We start from the raw sequence: 23,846 nt of genomic DNA, 5'->3' as shown, positions 1-23,846 counted from the left end.
GCAGCATATTCTCAAACAGGCCAGCACTACGGATTGCCCACTAATGGAATCAAGTCCGAAGGAGGATTACCGCAAGCGCAATCTGCACTGCAGACTGGATGCATTAGTTACAGCCCAGGATTTGCTGCACCCCAGCCTGGTCAGACGGCATATTCCTATCAGATGCAAGGTTCTAGTTTCACACCATCACCAGGTATTTATGCGAGCAGCAATTCTGTTCCCAATTCGACAAGTTTCAATGGTTCTCAGCAGGATCACCCTTCCAGCACAGTAAGTGGCCAGAACCAGTATGTACAGTCTTATCCAACTTCAACATATGGCACATCCATGACCTTAAATGATACTGTTGATGGTACCGCTTCAACGTCAACACCTTATCAGCTTCAAGATGCTATCCGACAGCACCATCACAAACATCGAAAAAGAAAGGGACTCCAAATCAGACAGCAAAGTGATTTGATCACTTCCTGGTTCCTGTGGCACAGGGACGTTGATGGCGTTCATAACCAAGAGAGACATTTGACCATGATGATTGATGGTTTTTGGACTCACACAAATGATTTGGACTTATTGTTTAAGCACTGTTCCCATGACTTGTATACACCTTAACATATCTACCTGTTTTTTGTTTAAATCTTTTCTTCAAGTGTGCAGAAAATATGTAACATATAAAAAAGGGGGGATGTGGTGATGTGCATCAATGTAAATGCATGTAGGCTAGCTAGACGCTAGAGGGAGCACCAGAAACATCACACACACACACTCAGCCAATAGATCAGTTAGGTAGGACACGACCAATGGACATTCACGATACACACAGAAGTGACACCACCACAGGAGGGCATTACACCAACCCATATATAAAGGACACGAAACACATGGTCTGCCTCTTTCCAGTGGAGACAGTCAGTGAGTAGAGACACAGGGTTGATTCAATATTACACCCACCACGTGGATTGCAGCAACTGGTTTGTCAGTCTGGGTAGCTATAGTAGGATTAGCAGTAGTGTCAAACCCGAGTAATAGAAGTGGAAATAGTTTAATAAATGTGCTGAAGTTATCTCCACGTCTGAACCTTCCTTTGTCAAGTGCACCACAAGTAAGCCGCTTCTGTTACACCTAGAACATAACAAATAAGTGCGTAGAAATTTCTTCCCATAAAGGGTGGTGAATCTCTGGAATTCTCTGTCCCAGAAAGTGGTGGAGGTTCGATCATTAGAAGTATTTCAATTGGAGGTGGCTTAATATTTGATATATCGAGGAATAGAGGGCTATGGAGAAATGGCACAGAAAAGGAGTTGAGGCCAGCATAGATCATCCATGATCGTATTGAATGGCAGGGCAGACTGGAAGGGCCTGGTGGCCTACTCCTGCCTCTAATTCTTGTGTTCTAATTTCCTGTTTACTGCCAGTCCCAACATCCCCACTATTTGAGGGTCTAGATTACAACCCCTGCTAATGTTTATTTGCTCCTTATTGTTTCTCAGCTCCACACATACAAATTACACACCTTCCGAGCTGATATGCTTCCTCACTATTATGTTAATTTCCACTTTTATCAACAATGCAACAACACCGCCTTTTCTTTTTTGTCTGTCCTTCCAAAATACTGAGTACCCCTGGATGTTCAGTTCCCATCCCTGGTCACCCTGCAGCTATGTCTCTGCAATATCATTGCATTCACATCTACTTACACAATTAATTCATCCACTTTATTGGAATGCTCCACGCATTCAGGCACAAAGCATTTTGATTTATCATTTTAACATTACTTTTCTTGTTTCCACTATTTTTCCCTGTGACCCTGTTTGGTCTCTCTGCTTATCACGTTTCATACTCCCCTTTCTGTCCTTTGCTTTTGTCCTTGATCCCCCTCCTCTGACTGCTCGAAGTACACCATATTACAATAACCTCATTGGAATTGTCCACAGAATCTCAGAAAACAGCAGTCTTCAATTTCAGAATCACTTCATCACACAAATAAAGGATCTGTTTTCTGCCAATGCAATTTTCACATTCAAGGGATTTCCTCCCAATTGATCTCTATGCATTTGTGTACTGTCAGACCTTGGCCCTTTCCTCATCGACCTCACTCATAGCTATAGCATTAAGGTTTCATGGATTTCAGAAAATCATCTGTCCAAATGCTAGAGAGTCCAATTGAAATTATCATGTGATAACTGAAACCCAGAGATCGGGAGGCGAGTTAAAGTGCTGCAGTCAAAGAGGACACTGACATTTTGTCAACTTCTAAGAAGCATAAAAAAGAAGCTACATTAAAAATAAGCCATTTAAAGACTGTATTGAATCCTTGTCAATGGCTTCAATTATGAACCATTTAAATCTACAGCCTTCACCACCTAGAAACTCAAGGGCAGCTCAAGCACATGGGAAACCACTTGTACAGGTACACACATTAATAGGTAGGAACATAATTTATTCTTTCATGGGATGTGTGTGTCACTGGCAAGGCCAAGTCCATGTTCAAATGCAGCAAGATCTAGATAATGGGAGGCACGGTGGCACAGTGGTTGGCACTGCTGCCTCGCAGTGCCAGGGACACGGGGGCGATTCTGACCTCAGGTGACTGTCTGCGTGGAGTTTGTACATTCTCCCCGTGTCTGCGTGGGTTTTCTCTGGGTGCTCCGGTTTCCTCCCACAGTCGAAAGATGTGCAGGTTAGGTGAATTGGACATGCTAAATTGCCCCTAAGTGTCCAAAAGGTTAGGTGGGGTTACGGAGAAAGGGTGGGGGATTGTCTTTAGGTAGGGCTGTCTTTCGCAGGATTGGTGCAGACTCGATGGGCCAAATGGCCTCCTTATGCATTGTAGGGATACTAGCCAGGCTTGGGCTGATAAGTGGCAAGCGAGATTTGCACCACACAAATACCAGTTTTGGAAGTTTAAAACCCCAACAAGAGAGAATCTAACTATTGACCCTTGACATTCAATTGCATTGCGATCACTGAATTCCCCCCTGCCAGCATCCTGTGGGCTACATTGACTAGAAAATGAACTGGACTATCAAAAATACTTCAGACATCCAGCAATAGGAACATTTCCAAAGAAGTCAACTGCAGTCAGACTAACTGACCAAATAACTCTACTGCAGGGCCTGTTGTACAGCTTCAGCATTCTTTGATTCATGACTGACCAACTCAGCTGCTGCTTGAACATTAGTTCTCAAATTTGGGAAAGCAATGTACCAACATGTTGTTTTAAACCCCTGTCTGAAATATTGTGGCATCCACTGAGTTCAAGGGCAATTTTTTGTATTCTTTCATGAGCATCGTGAGCATCACAAATGCAAGGCAAGCATTTGCTGCCCATCCTAATTGCTCTTGAAATAAGTGGCTTGTTTGGCTATTTCCGAGGGAAGTTAACCACACTCCTATGGATCTGGAGTCACATGTTCCAGGATGTTGACCTGGAGATAGTGAAGAAACAACAATATATTTCAAAGTCAGGATGGTGAGTGGCTTGGAGGGCAACTCCCAGATGTGTGGATCCAATATATCTACTTCCCTTCACCTTCTAGATGGCAGTGGTTGTGGATTTAGAACTTTCTGTCTAATGAGCCTTGGTGAGTTTCAGCAGGGCATCTTTTGAATGGTGCACACTGCTGCCATTGTACCTTGGTGGTGGAGGGAGTGAATGTTTGTGGAAGGGGTGCCAATCAAGTGTCTGTATTGTTCTGGATGGTGCCAAACTTCTTGAGTGCTGTTGAAGCTGCACTCATCCAGGCAAGTTGAGAGTATTCCATCACCTTCCTGACTTGTGCCTGGTACATGGTGAACAGGCTTTATGGAGTCAGGAGTTACTACCGATAGGATCCCTAGCCTTTGACCTGTTCTTGTAGTTACAGTATTTATATACAAAGAACAAAGAAAATTACAGCACAGGAACAGGCCCTTTGGCCCTCCCAGCCTGTGCCGATCCAGATCCTTTATCGAAACCTGCCTTCTATTTTCCAAGGATCTATTTCCCTCTGTTCCCCGCCCGTTCATATATCTGTCTAGATGCATCTTAAATTAGGCTGTCGTGCCCGCCTCTACCACCTCCGCTGGCAAAGCGTTCCAGGCACCCACCACCCGCTGCGTAAAAAACGTTCCACGCACATCTCCCTTAAAGTTTCCCCCTCTCACCTTGAAATCGTGACCCATTGTAATTGACACCCCCACTCTTGGATAAAGCTTGTTGCTATCCACTCTGTCCATACGTCTCATAATTTTGTAGACCTCAATCAGGTCCCTCCTTAACCTCCGTCTTTCCAACTAAAACAATCCTAATCTACTCAACCTTTCTTCATAGCTAGCACCCTCCATACCAGGCAACATTCTGGTAAATCTCTTCTGCACCCTCTCTAAAGCCTCCACATCCTTCTGGTAATGTGGCGACAAGAACTGAACACTATACTCCAAGTGTGGCCTAACTAAGGTTCTATACAGCTGCAACATGACTTGCCAATTCTTATACTCAATGACCCGGCCAATGAAGGCAAGCATGCCATATGCCTTCTTGACTACCTTCTCCACCTGTGTTGCCCCTTTTAGTGACCTCTGGACCTGTACTCCTAGATCTCTTTGACTTTCAATACTCTTGAGGGTTCTACCATTCACTGTATATTCCCTACCTGCATTCGACCTTCCAAAATGCATTACCTCACATTTGTCCGGATTAAACTCCATCTGCCATCTCTCCGCCCAAGTCTCCAAACAATCTAAATCCTGCTGTATCCTCTGACAGTCCTCATCGCTATCCGCAATTCCACCAACCTTTGTGTCGTCTGCAAACTTACTAATCAGACCAGTTACATTTTCCTCCAAATCATTTATATATACTACAAACAGCAAAGGTCCCAGCACTGATCCCTGTGGAACACCACTGGTCACAGTCCTCCAATTAGAAAAGCATCCTTCCATTACTACTCTCTGCCTTCTATGACCTAGCCAGTTCTGTATCCACCTTGCCAGCTCACCCCTGATCCCGTGTGACTTCACCTTTTGTACTAGTCTACCATGAGGGACCTTGTCAAAGGCCTTACTGAAGTCCATATAGACTACATCCACTGCCCTGCCTGCATCAATCATCTGAGTGACCTCCTCGAAAAACTCTATCAAGTTAGTGAGACACGACCTCCCCTTCACAAAACCATGCTGCCTCTCACTAATACGTCCATTTGCTTCCAAATGGGAGTAGATCCTGTCTCGAAGAATTCTCTCCAGTAATTTCCCTACCACTGAAGTAAGGCTCACCGGCCTGTAGTTCTCTGGATTATCCTTGCTACCCTTCTTAAACAGAGGAACAACATTGGCTATTCTCCAGTCCTCCGGGACATCACCTGAAGACAGTGAGGATCCAAAGATTTCTGTCAAGGCCTCAGCAATTTCCTCTCCAGCCTCCTTCAATATTCTGGGGTAGATCCCATCAGGCCCTGGGAACTTATCTACCTTAATATTTTTTAAGACACCCAACACCTCGTCTTTTTGGATCTCAATGTGACCCAGGCTATCTACACACCCTTCTCCAGACTCAACATCTACCAATTTCTTCTCTTTGGTGAATACTGATGCAAAGTATTCATTTAGTACCTCGCCCATTTCCTCTGGCTCCACACATAGATTCCCGTGCCTATCCTTCAGTGGGCCAACCCTTTCCCTGGCTACCCTCTTGCTTTTCACTTGCTCAAGGTCCTCATCTGATCCCTCTGCAGCCGCACACTCATCTGCCATCTTACGCTCCAGTGAGTTGACAAACAAGCTGTCCTTGTAAACCGAAAAGAAAGAAAAAAATGCAGATGTTGAAAATATGAATCAAAAACTAATGTTTCAAGCCTGCGAACTTTCATCAGAACTGGCAAGAATTAGAAATTGAAGTGGTTTTGCGTGAGTGAAAGGGGGAAAGGTTGGGAAAAGATCAAAAAGAAAGCACTGTGATAAGGTGCAGGGCACGAGAGATTAAATGGCAAGAGGTTTCAGGGTACAAGGCCAAATTGAATGGTGATGGGACTAGCAAAGAAACAAAGTTGTGTCTAGAGAAGGCATGAATGTCAGGGTCATATCTAGGTGCTACCCAAAGCACAGTTAAAATTGTTTTGAGGTTTACATTTTCCTGAGATCAAGGAATGTAAGCTTCAAACCAGCTCCCAGACATGCTTACTGGTGTGTAAAGTGGATTAAGCCAGGAGTAATGGATTCAGGATGAATGGCTAACACAGCTGCAAGCATAGGTTTTTATCTTCTCAACACCCAAGAAGGTCTACATTATCGTCCCAGAGGAAACTGAGACAAACAGCAAAGTCACTCAGTTCTGAAGTACAAGATCATGTGCATTCTGGAAACAATGCCATCTGCATGAATACAGATTTCAATGCATTCTATCGACTGCCTAATATTACTAAATCGTCAGCTCTCAAAAAACTTTGATTGTAAATTAATTTCAGCAATTGATCTTTGCTGCAAATTGATATTAAGGGGACCAATTAATGTTCAATTCTTGTGATACATTTGATGTCTCTTTATGCTCTCCTGTTCCTTTCTTTAGTTAAGCTCACCTATGAATTATTTACAAGCTCAATACATACGTTTGAGTGCTACTGCCACTGACGCACAGAATTGGTGTGTGCTGGTGATTACATGGTCCCCAGCGGGCCAATATCTCAAGACTGTTTCTTTACATCAACTATATGTGTACAAAATGGAAGAAGGATTCAGAAATAAAATTAAAAACCCTTTGATCGTTTGACTGCTTTGAGGACTCTTTATTTTCATCATCCTTGCTTTTAAGTATGTTAAACAAGATGGAAGAGGGGTCGCGTTGCGCAGTGAGTATTATCCTTATTTCTGAGGCAGAAGCTCTGTGTCCAAGTCTCCCTACAGGACTTGATGGCCAATGAAGGTGCGTTCGTTAGGTGGAAAATCAGATATTAGCTTATCAATGCTTCCAACACACGCCAATGGCAAGTGGTAAGAGTAGGAGAGATTCCAGGTGAGCTGTATCTGATGATATGGTAGAGTTCAGCCTCTACCATAACCATCACTATCCTTAACTTCAGTGTACAACACGCATTCAAATGTAGACTCCTTGTGAGGCCAGTTTTCTCAGTTGGCTGGACGGTGCAGATTAGATTGGTGCCAACAGCATGGCGGTTTGACCTCTGCTTTGGCCGAAGTGGATGCGACACCTTGCCCTACCAATACTAAAATCTGCGGTGCTGTCGGTCAGACCTGCCTCAGACAGAGAACTCCAGGAGGAGAAACAAGTTGGAGAAGGTGAAATCACAGTCCTCCCGCAAGCTGAGAATAAGGCTGAATTTTCCAAACCCGCCCGCCGCCAGGATTGTCCGGTCCTGCCAAAGGTCAGTGGGCCGTTGAATCTTCCATGGTGTGTCAGGCCACAATAGGGCTGGAATATCTTCGCCCCCGGGTTTTCCTGCTCCTTTTATGTTTTGTCCCCCTTCGCATTCACTGAGAAATATTTTGTGCGGTGGTGATCATATCGCGTGTTCCCCCCGAGGCCCCCTATCTAACCCAGATGCCAGAGCGCCAGCAATCACACACAGCTCAATACGCTCGCTAGGGAATTTTCTTCCTATTTCGTTAAATCCCGCCCAATCCTTTAGCACTTACCATTTAACAGCATTTCATAATTCTAAACCGCTTTTGGTAGATCTTTCCATAACCTAATTTACTCCACTTAATAACATCGTGGAACAAAAATGCTTATTAAAGCACCTTGCATGTTTCATACAGGTGTCATTTTAGAAAAGGGGAAAGTATGTAATACTTTTCAAAGCACTTTGCGGCCAGTGGAGTGTTTTTGATGTGTAGTTGCAGCTGTAAGGTAGGCAATGCAGCAGCCAATTTACACAGAGCAAACCCCTACAAAAATCATGATAATGATCAGATTAAATTAATCTGTCTTTCCGATGTTGATTGAGAGATAAATATTGACCTGGACCCCAGAGATAACTCCCCTACTATTCAACAACGTAGCGTCACAGGATCTATTACACCCATCAGAGAAGGCAAATAGAGTCTTGGTTTTATATCTCATCCAAAAGAAAACAGCACCTCTGACGGAACAACATTCCCTCAGTACTGCACAATAGTGTCAGCCTCGAACTTTGCGCTGAGTGTGGCTTAAACTTTCAGAGGCATGAGTGCTATAACTGCACCAGTGTACAAGCATAATCACAAAGCCATAAGTATATGCCTGTGTTTCCCTTCTACTGAAATCAAAGAACAGAAAATGTCCTTTGTGTGGGAGACCCTGCAGGCATGGTAGGAATGGGAAGTGCTGTCGGCCCATTCAAAGGACAGCTTAATTACAAACACGGGTGATTATTTAATCTACACCAGGAAATGTTGAATCAGGAACATTTTCCATCACAACCATGTTAGTAATTTTAAAATATCATCCATGCATGGACAGTATGTCTGGCAAAACTAGGGGGTGAGGAATTAAGAAGGAAGTGCTTGTTATCACAGCGAGCACAATAAATAAGAAAGGCAATGTCAAAGCAAAAAACCCTTAGCGCTGCAATCTAGAATGAGTTATAAAGCTAGTTGGAGCGGATGGGGGGGAGTGGGAGGCTTAATGTTGCCTGATCATTTAAGTTGCTTAAGTAATCGTGTTTTTCATTCACATAAGATCAATAGATAAGCAATGTCCCATCGTGTTTCACAGAAAATCGAAAGTAAACAAAATGGTCATAAGTTTAGAGGGTTGACCAGAGGCTGAGTTGAGGAAGTAGTTTGGGTAAAGGATTTAAAGTCAAGTTAGGTAGAGAGATTTAGGCAGAATGGAACACAAGTGACTAAAACATTTGCCAACTACATTGAATGAAAGGTTGATGGTGGAGGACACACACCTTGACATTTAATCGCATTATCATCCCAGAATCCACACAACAACATCCTGGGAGTTACCATTGATGAGAAAATTAATTGACCAGCTTTATGAATACTGTGGCCCCAGGAAAGGCTCAGAATTCTGTGCCATGCATAAGACCATAAGACATAGGAGCAGAATTAGGACACTCGGCCCATCGAGTCTGCTCCTCCATTCAATCATGGCTGATATTTTCTCATCCCCATTTTCCTGCCTTCGCCACATAACTCCTGATCCCTTTATTAATCACGAACCTATCTATCTCTGTCTTAAAGACACTCTGATTTGGCCTCCACAAACTTCTGCGGCATAGAGTTCCACAGATTCACCACCCTCTGGCTGAAGAAAATCCTCCTCATCTCTATTCTAAAGGATCATCTCTTTAGTCTGAGATGGTGAACAATGGTTCTAGTTTTTCCTACAATTAGAAACATCCTCTCCACGTCCACTCTATCCAGTCCTCGCAGTATCCTGTAAGTTTCAATAAGATCTCCCCTCATTCTTCTAAGCTCAAATGAGTACAGACCCAGAGTCCTCAACCGTTCCTCATACGCCAAGTTCTTCATTCCAGGGATCATTCTTGTGAACCTCCTCTAGACCCTTTCCAAGGCCAGAACATCCTTCCTTAGAAACAGGGCCCAAAACTGCTCAATACCATCCAAATGGGGTCTGACCAGAGCCTTATACAGTCTCAGAAGTACATCCCTGGTCTTGTATTCTCACCCTCTTGACATGAAATGAATGCTAACATTGCATTTGCCTTCTTAGCTGCCGACTGAACCTGCACATTAACCTTAAGAGAATCATGAACAAGGACTCCCAAGTCCCTTTGTGCTTCTGATTTCCTAAGCATTTCCCCATTTAGAAAATAGTCTATGCCTAAATTCCTCCTTCCGAAGTGCATAACTTCACACCTTTCCACATTGTATTTCATTTGCCACTTCACTGCCCACTCTCCTAGCCTGTCCAAATCCTTCTGCAGCCCCCTTGCTTCGTCAATACTACCTGTCTCTCTACAGATATTTGTATCATCTACAAACTTAGCAACAGTGCCTTCAGTTACTTCTTCCAGATCATTAATGTATATTGTGAAAAGTTGTGGTCCCAGCACAGACCCCTGAGGCACACCACTAGGTGTGCCACCCTGCCATGCTGAAAAAGTCCCCTTTATCCCCACTCTCTGCATTCTGCCAGTCAGCCAATCCTCTATCCAATGCTGGATCTTACCCTTAATACCATGGTCTCTTAACTTATTTAACAGTCTTCTATGCGGCACCTTGTCAAAGGCCTTCTGGAAATCTAAATAAATCACTTCCACTGGTTCTTCTTTGTCTAACTTCCTTTTTACCTCCTCAAAGAAAACTCTAACAGATTTGTCAGACATGACCTCCCTTTGACAAAGTTGTGCTGACTCAGCCCTATTTTACCATGCACTTCCAAGTACTTTGCGATCTCATCTTTAATAACAGGCTCTAAAATCTTACCAATGACCGAAGTCAGGCTAACTGGCCTATAATTTCCCGTCTTCTGCCTCCCTCCCTTCTTAAACAGTGGTGTTACATTAGCCACTTTCTAGTTCTCTGGGACACTTCCTGCCTCCAATGATTCCTGAAAGATCACCACCAATGCCTCCACAATTTCCTCAGCTATCTCTTTTAGGACCCTGGGGTGTAGACCATCCGGTCCAGGTGACTTATCCACCTTCAGGCCTTTCAGTTTCCCCAGAACCTTCTCCTCAGTGATGGCCACTGCACTCACCTCTTCCCCCTGATTCTCCTGGTGCTCTGGCATCCCACTGGTGTCTTCCACCGTGAAGACTGATGCAAAGTAACTATTCAGTTCGTCTGCCATTTCTTTGTTTCCTATTATTACTTCTCCAGCCACATTTTCCAGTGGTCCAAGGTCTATTTTTGCCTCTCTTATCTTTTATATATTGGAAGAAACTCTTCCTATCTTCTTTTATATTACTATCTAACTTGCACTCAGATTTCATCATCTCTCCCCTTATTGCTTTTTTAGTTGTCCTCTGCTCGCTTTTAAATGATTCCCAATTCTCTGGTATACCACTAATCCTTGCCAATTTGTATGCTTTTTCTTTTCCTTTTATGTTGTCCTTGAGTTCCCTCGTCAACCATGGATGCCTTGTCCTGCCCTTAACATGTTTCCTCCTCCTCGGGATGAATTTCTGCTGTGCCTCACGAATAACCCCAAAAAACTCCTGCCATTGCTATTCCACTGTCTTCCCTGCTAGTCTCCTTTTCCAATCAACTCTGGCCAGCTCCTCCCTCATGTCTTTGTAGTTATCCTTATTTAATTGTAATACCGTTACATCTGACTCCAGCTACTCCTGCTCAAATTGCAGGGTAAATTCTATCATATTACTTCTGTTGTGGGAAAAATCTTGAAAAGGTTTATAAGAGATAGGATGTATAATCATCTGGAAAGGAATAATTTGATTAGAGATAGTCAACATGGTTTTGTGAAGTGTAGGTCGTGCCTCACAAACTTTATAGACTTCTTTGAGAAGGTTACCAAATAGGTGGATGATGATAAAGCAGTTGATGTGGTGTATATGGATTTCAGTAAAGTGTTTGATAAGGTTCCCCATGGTAGGCTACTGCAGAAAATACGGAGGCATGGGATTCAGGGTGATTAAGCAATTTGGATCAGAAATTGGCTAGCTGGAAGAAGACAAAGGGTGGTGGTTGATGGGAAATGTTCAGACTGGAGTCCAGTTACTGGTGGTGTACCACAAGGATCTGTTTTGGGGCCTGTGGTGATACAACACTGTACCTCCCTCCCATTGTACATAGTATATAATAGTTGTGCGTAACGTGGCCCTGTAATACTGTGTATTGTACTGTAACTCTGCAGAGGTTCGGTCACTGGTAGGTAACCCGACCTGGCCACGGAGAGCTCCGCCTTAGCCACTCCCCCGGGAGTCAGTATAAGAACCTCTTCTGGGACAGCCCCCATTCTTTCTGGGGTCGTCTGTGTCGGGTAAGCCTCCCATGTAGTATATTAAAGCCTGAGTTAAAGTCTCACATGTCTTTGTGGTTCTTGACGCTTAGCGCATCAATTTAATATACTACAGTTATAATGGAGGCTGCTCTGAAACCCGACAAGCTCTCGCTCGACCCCCACGCTCCACGCGCAGATCACCTTTTCAACTGCTGGCTCCGGTGTTTCGAGGCCTACCTGGAAGCATCCTCCGCCTTCGCCAAAACGGACGCTGACCGACTCAACCTCCTGTGCTTACGGCTCGACTACGGGCTTTTCGACCTCATCACGGGAACAACGACCTATGCCGATGCCATCGTGAAGCTCAAAAGCCGGTATGCACGAACTGTTAATTCTATTTACGCCTGCCACCGCCTCGCCTCCCGGCACCAGCAGCCGGGTGAACCCCTATCCGTGTTTGTTCGGGACCTCCGTGCCCTCGCGCTCACCTGCAACGCGCCAGCAGTCTCCGCTGAGCAGAACACTGAGGCCCTGGCGCTTGATGCCTTTGTAGCTGGCATTGCTTTCGTCCCGATTCGCCAACTCCTTCTGACACAAACTACCCTGACTCTGGACACGGCAGTCACTATGGCAGAGGCCCAACAGGCAGCCTACGACAATAATGCGTCCTACACGCCTGCACAAACTTCCTTTGCTCCTGTCCACGCTCCCTACGTGGCCGCTACCTCCCAGCAACAACCACTGCAAGTCAGGGCCCACCCAGCCACTCCAGCAGTAAAAATGCCTGGGCCCCAGTGTTATTTTTGTGGCCAGGCAAAACACCCCAGGAAACGCTGCCCTGCTAGAGATGCTACCTGTTCAGCCTGTGGCAAGAAAGGCCACTTTGCAAACGTCTGCCGCTCCACTGCTGCCTCGGGGTCCAACGCCGCGGTCTGCTACTCCGGGGTGCCGCCGTCCTCCGTTCCCGGCTCGCTGTTCAACATGTGCGACGCAAGGGCGCCGCCATCTTTGATCATCCCCGGCCCGGCTCACTTCACTCCCGGTTCGCCGATCGTCACTTCCGGTCCGCCGATCGTCACTTCCGGTTCACCGATCGTCACTTCCGGTTCGCCGATCTTCGCTTCCGGTCCGTTGCCGATCGTCACTTCCGGTCCGTCGCCGATCGTCGCTTCCGGGTCCGCCCCGCCACCGAATTGCGTCACTTCCGGTCCACCGCCGATCGTCACTTCCGGTCCTGCGCACTGGACCGAAATGCTGCAAACAAAGGAGATGCAGCCACCAACAGCAACCTGGCCTCCAGCAGCAGCCTACGACGCCTGGGCGCCGCCACCTTCTCTCACAGGCTGCTCCTCGGATCCGGCTCCCTTCTCCAACAGCTCCACCATCGCATCCATCGTCCTCGACCAGGACCGACCGCATCAGCTCGCCAGATCCACAATGGAGGTTCAGGTAAATTGTTTCACTGTTACCTGCCTCTTCGACAGCGGCAGCACGGAGAGCTTCCTCCACCCGGACACCGTGCGCCACTGCTCCCTCAAGGTACTACCCACGCGCAGGCATATTTTCATGGCCTCCAACTCCCAGTCGGCCGAGGTTTCGGGCTACTGCGTCGTCACCCTCTCAGTGAACGGCGTGGTGTTCCAGGATTTCAAATTCATGGTCCTCCCTCACCTCTGCGCCCCCGCGCTCCTCGGCCTGGACTTCCAATGCCACCTGCGCAGCCTCACCTTGCATTTTAACGGCCCCCTCCCCCCCCTCTCGGTCTCCAACCCCCAGTTCTTCCCTGATTCCTCCCCGGATCCCACCTGTAGTCTCTCCACGCTCAGGATCCCCCCCCTTCACTGTTTGCTAATCTCACCCCCGACTGCAAGCCCGTGGCTACTAAAAGTCGGCGTTACAGTTTTGGGGACCGCCAATCATTCGAGCGGAGATTAAGCGCCTTCTCTCGGAAAATATCATTGCTCCCAGCACCAGCCCCTGGCGAGCCCAAGTGGTGGTAGTCAAGTCTGGTGAGAAACACCGCATGGTCATTGACTACAGTCAGACCATCAACCGGTACACGCTGCTTGATGCGTATCCCCTGCCCCGCATATCTGACATGGTCAACCAGATTGCACAGTACCGGGTGTTCTCCACCATAGACTTGAAATCCGCCTACCACCAGCTCCCTATCCGCCCGGAGGACCGTAACTTCACGGCCTTCGAGGCGGACGGCCGCCTCTACCACTTCCTTAGGGTACCCTTTGGCGTCACCAATGGAGTCTCGGTCTTCCAATGGCAGATGGACCAAATGGTGGACCAGAACAGACTGCGGGCTACCTTCCCGTATCTGGACAACGTCACCATCTGCGGCCACAACCAGCAGGACCATGACGTCAACCTCACGAAATTCCTCCAAACTGCCAAACGCCTCAACCTCACGTACAACGAGGCAAAATGTGTTTTCGGCACCACCCGCCTCGCCATACTCGGCTACGTGGTGGAGAACGGTGTCCTCGGCCCCGATACCGACCTTCTGCGCCCCCTTCTCGAACTCCCCATTCCCACCTGCCCCAAAGAACTGAGGCGATGCCTCGGACTCTTTGCCTACTATGCCCAGTGGGTGCCCGAGTACGCTGACAAGGCCCGACCCCTCCTCCGTTCCCCCTCATTCCCCCTCCCGCCCGAGGCCTGCCAGGCCTTCCACCTCCTAAAAACTACTATCGCCAGAGCCGCCATGCATGCGGTAGACGAGTCTGCACCATTCCAAGTCGAGAGCGATGCCTCCGACTTTGCCCTGGGTGCCACCCTCAACCAGGCGGGCAGGCCCATCGCCTTCTTTTCCCGCACACTCCAAGGCCCCGAGATCAGCCACTCCTCTGTTGAGAAGGAGGCACAAGCCATAGTGGAAGCCGTCCGGCACTGGAGGCACTACCTGGCCGGAAAACCATTTACCCTCGTTACTGACCAACGATCAGTTGCGTTCATGTTCGACAACAAACAACGAGGTAAAATCAAAAATGATAAGATATTACAGTGGAGGATCGAACTCTCCACCTACAATTATACTATCTTATACCGGCCAGGTAAGCTCAATGATCCTCCTGATGCCCTGTCCCGTAGTACTTGTGCCAACGCACAGGATGACCGGCTGCGGGCACTACATAATGACCTCTGTCACCCGGGCGTCAGGCGGCTCTACCACTACATCAAAGGCCACAACCTACCCTTCTCAGTCGAGGAGGTCAAGGCCATGACTAGGGACTGCCAAGTCTGTGCGGAGTGCAAGCCGCAATTCTACAAGCCAGACAAGGCGCACCTAATCAAGGCCACCCGCCCCTTTGAACGTCTCAGCATTGACTTCAAAGGGCCCCTCCCCACCCACAACCGCAACACGTACTTCCTCAACGTCATCGACGAGTACTCGCGGTTCCCCTTCGCCATTCCCTGCCCCGACACGACCTCCGCCACCGTCATCAAAGCGTTGCACGACCTCTTCATGCTGTTCGGTTATCCCAATTACGTTCACAGTGACCGGGGCTCCTCCTTCATGAGCGAGGAGCTGCGTCGGTACCTGCTCGCCAGGGGCGTTGCCTCGAGCAGGACGACCAGCTACAACCCCCGGGGGAACGGACAGGTGGAGAGGGAGAACGCAACTGTTTGGAAGGCCGTGCTGCTAGCCCTCAAGTCCAAAGGCCTACCAGTCTCCCGTTGGCAGGAGGCCCTCCCGTCCGCATTCCACTCCATCCGGTCTCTTTTGTGTACTGCAACGAATGCTACCCCTCATGAGCGGATGTTTCTCTTCTCCAGGAGATCGGCATCCGTGACATCGCTTCCATCCTGGCTCCTGTCCCCGGGAGACGTCCTGCTCCGCAAGCACGTGCGGACCTCTAAGTGGTCACTGCCACTGGTGGAGAGAGTCCGTCTCCTCCACGCCAACCCACAGTACGCGTACATAGCGTACCCCGACGGGCGTGAGGAGACCGTCTCCATCAAGGACCTGGCCCCTCTGGGGCCCCTGCCGCCCTCGCCCCGCAACCTCCACCCCACTCCCTCTCTGCTCCCGTCGATCCCTCGGCCTGTTACTACTCCGTGCCAGCCGCTGTCATCCCGCAGTTTCGCCTCGAGCCAGCCGAAGCGGTGGGGGAAGTCATGCCGCCTCGCGAACCAGCACCACCGACCGCACAGATACCGCCGGACACTACCTCAGCGCCGCAGCTCCGACGTTCAAAGAGATCGACCAAACCCATCGTTCGTCTCGACCTTTGACGACACGGAACCTCCTGATGGACTCTGTTCACTGCTCCGAATTTTCACACCGGACTTCCTTCTAAACAAGGGGTGAATGTGGTGATACACCACTGTACCTCCCTACCATTGTACATAGTATATAATAGTTGTGCGTAACGTGGCCCTGTAATACTGTGCATTGTACTGTAACTCTGCAGAGGTTCGGTCACTGGTAGGTAACCCGACCTGGCCACGGAGAGCTCCGCCTTAGCCACTCCCCCGGGAGTCAGTATAAGAACCTCTTTTGGGACAGCCCCCATTCTTTCTGGGGTCGTCTGTGTCGGGTAAGCCTCCCATGTAGTATATTAAAGCCTGAGTTAAAGTCTCACATGTCTTTGTGGTTCTTGACGCTTAGCGCATCAGGGCCACTGCTGTTTGTCATTTTTATAAATGACCTGGAGGAGGGCGTAGAAGGATGGGTGAGTAAATTTGCAGATGACACTAAAGTCGGTGGAGTTGTGGACGGTGCGGGAGGATGTTACAAGTTACAGAGGGACATAGATAAGCTGCAGCGCTGGGCTGAGAGGTGGCAAATGGAGTTTAATGCAGAAAAGTGTGAGGTGATTCATTTTGGAAGGAATAACAGGAAGACTGAATACTGGGCTAATGGTAAGATTCTTGGCAGTGTGGATGAGCAGAGAGATCTCGGTGTCCATGTACGTAGATCCCTGAAAGTTGCCACCCAGGTTGAGAGGGTTGTTAAGAAGGCGTACGGTGTGTTAGCTTTTATTGGTAGAGGGATTGAGTTTAGGAGCTATGAGGTCATGTTACAGCTATACAACACGCTGGTGCTGCCGCATTTGGAGTATTGCGTGCAATTCTGGTCGCCGCATTATAGGAAGGATGTGGAAGCATTGGAAAGGGTGCAGAGGAGATTTACCAGAATGTTGCCTGGTATGGAGGGAAGATCTTATGAGGAAAGGCTGAGGGACTTGAGGCTGTTTTCGTTAGAGAGAAGAAGGTTAAGAGATGACTTAATTGAGGCATACAAGATGATCAGAGGATTAGATAGGGTGGACAGTGAGAGCCTTTTTCCTCGGATAGTGATGTCTAGCACGAGGGGACATCCCTTTAAATTGAGGGGAGATAGATATAAGACAGATGTCAGAGGTAGGTTCTTTACTCAGAGAGTAGTAAGGGCGTGGAATGCCCTGCCTGCAACAGTAGTGGACTCGCCAACACTAAGGACATTCAAATGGTCATTGGATAGACATATGGATGATAAGGGAATAGTGTAGATGGGCTTTAGAGTGGTTTCACAAGTCGGCGCAACATCGAGGGCCGAAGGGCCTGTACTGCGCTGTAATTGTTCTATGTTCTATGTTCTATTGTGGTCACTACGCCCTAAGGATTCCTTCACCTTAAGATCCCAAATCAAGTCTGCCTCATTACACATCACCAAATCGACAATTGTCTCTTCCCTAGTGGGCTCTACCACAAGCTCCTCCAAAAAACCATCTCTTAAATATTCCACAGATTCCTTTTCTTGGGAACCACTACCAACCTGATTTTCCTAGTCCACGTGCATATTGAAGTCCCCCATGATTATTGTGATATTGCCTTTTTTTACATGCTTTCTCTATCCCCTGATTTATTTTCTGCCCACATCCTGACTACTGCTAAGGGGCCTGTACATAACTCCCATCAGGGTCTTTTTACCTTTGCGATTCCTCAACTCTACCCACAGAGATTCTATGCCTTCTGATTCTATAACGCTCCTTGCTATCGATTTACCTTCATTCTTTGATTTGATTTATTATTCTCAAGTGTATTATTATACAGTGAAGAGTATTGTTTCTTGCATGCTGTACAAACAATGCATACCGTACATAAGGAAGGAGAGACTGCAGAATATAGTGTTACAGTTATACGAAGGACCAAGGTATAGAGAAAAGATCAACTTAATACGAGATACGTCCATTCAAAACTCAGATGGCAGTAGGGAAGAAGCGGTTCTTGAGTCGGTTGGTACGTGACCTCAAAATTTGGTATCTTTTTCCTGGTAGAAGAAGGTGGAAGAGAGTATGTCCAGGGTGCGAGGCAGCGGGATTTATAGATAAAGTCAATGGATGGGAGGCTGGTTTGCGTGATGGATTGGGCTACACTCAAGGCCTTTTGTAGTTTCCTGCTGTCTTGGGTAGAGCAGGCTCCATACCAAGCTGTGATACAACCAGAAAGAATGCTTTCTATGGTGCATCTATAGAAATTGGTGAGAGTCGTAGCTGACATGCCAAACCTCCTGAGTCTTCTGAGAAAGTAGAGTCGTTGGTGGGCTTTCTTAACTATAGTTTCGGCATGGGGGGACCAGGACAGGTTGTTGGTGATCTGGGGACCTAAAAACTTGAAGCTTGCGACCCTTTCTACTTTGTTCCCATTGATGTAGACAGGGGCATGTACTCCTTTACGCTTCCTGAAGTCGATGACAATCTCCTTACTAACAATGCAACCCCACCCCCTTTGCCCATCTGCCTGTCCTTTCGACAGGACACATATCCGTATATGTTTAGATCCCAGCCCTGATCCCCTTGCAGCCATGTCGCTGTGATGCGCACAACATCGTACCGGCCTATTTCAATGTGCGCAACAAGCTCATTTACCTTGTTCCGTATACTACGCGCATTAAGGTACAATACCCTCAGTCCTGTATTGACCACCTCCCTTCTGACACTTGTCACCTTGTTTGCTTTGCCTGAGGGTGATATTCTATTATTTTTGTTCTCTATTTCCCCTTCAGTTATGACACATTCTAAGCTAACGCTCTGGTTCCCACCCCCCTGCCATGTTAGTTTAAATCCTCCCGAGTGACACGAGCAAACCTCCCACCCAGGATATTGGTTCCCCTCGAGTTTAGATGCAACCCATCCTTCTTGTGCAGGTTGCACCTGCTCCGGAAGAGATCCCAATGGTCCAGAAATCTGAAACCCTCCCTCCTATAACACTGGTTTAGCCACATGGTTAGCTGCACTATCCTCCTATTTCTAGCCTCACTGGCACGTGGCACAGGGAGTAATCCTGAGATTGCAACTCTTTGGTAACTTACCTCTTGACTCCCCAAAGCCTATCCAACAACAACAAGGGGTGTGGTGGAATGCCCTCTACTGGCCTGAATGAGTGCAGCTGCAGCAAATCTCAAGAAGCTTGACACCATCCAGGACAAAGCAGCCTGCTTTATCAGTACTCCCTTTACTATCTTCACTATTCACTCCCTCTCCCACCAGTACATAGCGGCAACAGTGTGTAACATCTACAAGATGCACCGCAGCATCTCAGCAAGGGTCCTTCGACAGCACTTTCCAAATCCTTGACCTCCACCACCTCAAGGACAATGGCAGCAGGGGCATGAGAACACCACCACTGGCAAGTTACCCACAAACCATTCACTACCCTGACTTTGTGCATATATCACCATTCCTTCACTGTCAGTGGGTTAAAATCCTGGAACCCCTTCCTTACCAGTGGTGTGAGGAGACCTACACAGCATGGACTGGTGGAAGACAGTTCACCACCACTCAGTAGCATATTTTTGGGGAACAGGCCCAATATATGTCAACAGGCCACCATGAATAATGAATTCCAAAATTCAAACCTATTAATCCACTGGGAAGAAATGCTTGAACCAATGCCTTGTCATCCCTATTCCTGCCTGTGTGACAGAAAAGTCAATTATCACATATCTTCATGAGTACAATTGAAAAACGCAGCTGCCATCTCTATTTTCTTTTTAGAAATGCCTGTTTCAATTCCTTGGCTCCATGCCTGTATGTATACAGAGTAACCTTTTTTGTATCTTGCCTTTTATTTTAAACAATCACTGGCAATCTTTCAAAGCTTTCCGTGATTTCAGTTTTGTTTAAACTGCTAAGTGCCAGTTAACAGCGTACTTCCCAATGCTTCTTCAGATCTGTCTCAGTTCAACTCTTTGAACATTTTGCTACCGTGAAAATCCATTGCAGTATTAAACTTTGCAACCTATCTCAGATGGCGCTCTTGTCGGAATCAATCCGGCACCGCATAAATCAATATTTGAGTATTGAATCTGCAGTGAAATAAAGTGGATTGTTTTATGTGTTGTGAGCTGAAAGGGAGAAAAAAATGTTCTTTTAATATTAGTTCCTCACATTGGGCCATAAATGTGGCTTTATCATCACAAAGCCTTAAAGTGGGAAAAGTACCTCTCTGAAGTCAGGTGGAGGATAGGAAGGGATCTATCATATGAATAGGGATATTCTACAGATTACCCAAACGTAGAAGGGAGGCAATGAACAAAATTTAAGACTATGAAATGCGTAAGGAAATAGTGAATAATAATCATGAGATATCAATTAAACCTACCATTCTCCCCCTCCCCCACCCTTAATCAATTGAAATAAAGAAAGAAATCAATTGTCTACCTCATACGCTGCAGGAAAGGATGTCCCGAAGCGTGGTACATTGGCGAGACCATGCAGACGCTGCAACAACGAATGAACGGACATCGCGTGACAATCACCAGGCAGGAATGTTCCCTTCCAGTCGGGGAACACTTCAGCAGTCAAGGGCATTCAGCCTCTGATCTACGGGTAAGCGTTCGTCAGGACGCGCGACAACGCAGAATTGCCGAGCAGAAGCTTATAGCCAAGTTCCGCACACATGAGTGCGGCCTCAACCGGGACCTGGGATTCATGTCACATTACATTCATCCCCCACCATCTGGCCTGCAAAATCCTACCAACTGTCCTGGCTTGACACAATTCACACCTCTTTAACCTGGGGTTACCCCATCTCTGGATCTGTAAAGATTTAATCACTTGCTAATGCTCGTAGTCCAAGCATTGTCTGGCATCTTTGAATCTGTCTTTCTATGTTTCTGGAACATACCTCTTCATTCACCTGAGGAAGGAGCAGCGCTCCGAAAGCTAGTGACATCGAAACAAACCTGTTGGACTTTAACCTGGTGTTGTAAGACTTCGTACTGTGCTCACCCCAGTCCAACGCCGGCATCTCCACATCATGAAATAAAGAAGGAAATAGAGGGGTGAGGGAAGGGCATGGAGACCTCATCCAGTGTTTTGAACTCTTTTTCTAATTGAGGAAGGAGTCCAACAAGAGAATAATCTGTACTGGATCTAGAAATGGAAAATGAACCACAGCAAATAAGAGAAGTGCAGGTGAACATTGAGCAGCTGATCAAAATAAGGTTTTGATTGAAAAATACATAAGTTAGATAAAGGCCAAAAAGAGTTGATTGGAAACCAAAGCTATTTTTCAGGAGGTGAGAATGGAAGCAGGGATAGTAAGTTGGTAGCAAAGATTGGCAGACAGAGAAATGGAAGAGCGGTGGGAAATAATTAAATATCTGATCAACAGAGTGGAGGAGAAATGCATCCATCGACACTAAAATCAGTTAATAGTGAAACCCGTTGATAAATCAAGAGAAAAGGATTCATCTGAAATTAAATTGAAGCTAAGCCCATGGACAAATACCGCGAGAGTGTAAAAATTGGATTTGCGCCGGCGAGATTTCCGAGTGTGATGTCCCCGAGCTCTCCCCGATGACGCAATCAGGTTCACGCCCAGGAAGGTCGCGAACATGAGTTGCATCAACTTAAATTCATTGTAATGTACTCAACGAGATTAAAATAAAATCTTCAGATCTCATTGAATCTTCCCAACTGCCAGTCGTGATGTCACGTGGACGCGAATCGTTACTTTTTTTAAAATGGGAACCAGGCCCTCCAGGAGGGAGGGAGGAGGTGAGAACCTCTCATCAATTACCAGGGAGTCTAAAGGAACAGAGTCCACTGCACAGATCCAGAGTGGGGCGTTCAAGGGTGTTGCGGTCGGTCGGTGTGAGGAGCTCTAGCTCACCCTACCTGGACCCACTCCCTACCCTATCCTCATAACCTCATAACCCCACATGACCTGCACATCTTTGGGCATGATGGGGCATTTCAGCATGGCCAATGATCCTAACCTGCATATATTTGGGCTGTGTGAAACCAGAGCATCCGGAGGAAATCCACGCAGACAAGGGGGAGAAAGTGCAAACTCCACACAGTCACCCAAGGACAGTATTGAACATGGATACCTGGTGCTGTGAGGCAGCAGTGCTAAGCACTGTGCCAACGTGCTGCCCCATGTGTAACATTCTCTCCAACTTGGTGCCATGTGGACGCGGAGGGCACCCCCTTCTTGTGGCCGTGAAGGACACAGCAGGCATCAACCTCTGTGCAACGGGTTAATTCCAGGGCTCCACAGGTGACCTGAGTGGCATTTCACAGTCATCCACTCAGAAATGCATCTGTGAGGTCAGAGTTGCATTCCATGCGAGGACTTTGGATGTTGGACCATTTGGATTGGATTGGATTTGTTTATTGTCACGTGTACCGAGGTACAGTGAAAAGTATTTTTCTGCGAGCAGCTCAACAGATCATTAAGTACATGAGAAGAAAAGGGAATAAAAGAAAATACATAATAGGGCAGCACAACATATACAATGTAACTACATAAGCACTGGCATCGGATGAAGCATACAGGGTGTAGTGTTAATGAAGTCAGTCCATAAGTGGGTCATTTAGGAGTCTGGTGACAGTGGGGAAGAAGCTGTTATTGAGTCTGTTCGTGCGTGTTCTCAGACTTTTGGTATCTCCTGCCCGATGGAAGAAGTTGGAAGAGTGAGTAAGCCGGGTGGGAGGGATCTTTGATTATTTCATCCTGAACCAGGCCCAGCAGGCTGAGAGAGCTGCAGGACTTGTCACCATAGCTGATCTGACACAGGAGAAGGGTGCAATCGACTGCACTCATGTCACTCTGTGCACCTCGTGGTATCGGGGAGTCCCGTTCAGCAACAGGAGGGGTTCTGATATCTATGTACCCGCTGCTTGATAACATAGTCTCTTAAAGTAGTCTTCCAGGGAAATTTGATTAAACCACATCTGCTGCATTAATTGTTTTCAGAACAGGTAATTACATTTGAAAAGTTTCAAGATAGCGTGAGGTCAATGGGAGATGGGGTCTTTCACACTCTCAGTCCAATGAGTGTTTGTTGTTTTTACATCCAACTTGATGGAATGCAAGCTTGTGTATTATAGTCATCAGGCAGGCCACCATTGTCTGAAAAGCATTTCAGCCAGAAAGAATGAAAATGAGAAATAATGGACCTGATTCTCCATTACTGTTGTAATGTATCATGGAATCATTGAATTTGGACAGTGCAGAAGGAGGCCATTCGGCTCATGGAGTCTGCACCGACCCTCCGAAAGGCACCACACCTAGACCCACACCCCCACCCCATCCCATAATCCAGAAATCCCACCGAACATTGTTGAACATGAAGGGGCAATTTAGCATGGCCAATCCACCTAACCTGCACTTCTTTGGACTGTGGGAGGAAACCGGAACACCCAAAGGAAACCCATGCAGACACCGGGAGAAGTGCAAACTCCACACAAACAGTCACCCAAGGCTTTAATTGAATCCGGGTCCCTGGCACTGTGAGGCAGACCTGCTAACCACTGTGCCATTGTGTCGCACCAAACTTTGTTCACTCACGAGGCCAGCATTTAAATAAATAAATAAATAAAAACATAATCTTTACTGTCCCAAGTAGGCTTACATTAACACTGCAATGAAGGTACTGTGAAAAGCCCCTGGTCGTTTATTGCCAATTGCTGAGGGCATTTAAGAGTCAACCACATTGCTATGAATCTGGAGTCATGCATTGGTCAGACCAGTTAAGGACGACAGA

This window comes from Scyliorhinus torazame, chromosome 11 (assembly GCF_047496885.1).
Source record: "Scyliorhinus torazame isolate Kashiwa2021f chromosome 11, sScyTor2.1, whole genome shotgun sequence".
Lineage (NCBI taxonomy): Eukaryota > Metazoa > Chordata > Chondrichthyes > Carcharhiniformes > Scyliorhinidae > Scyliorhinus > Scyliorhinus torazame.
The sequence above is the reverse complement of the archived record's forward strand: the minus strand, read 5'-3'. Positions refer to the sequence as shown.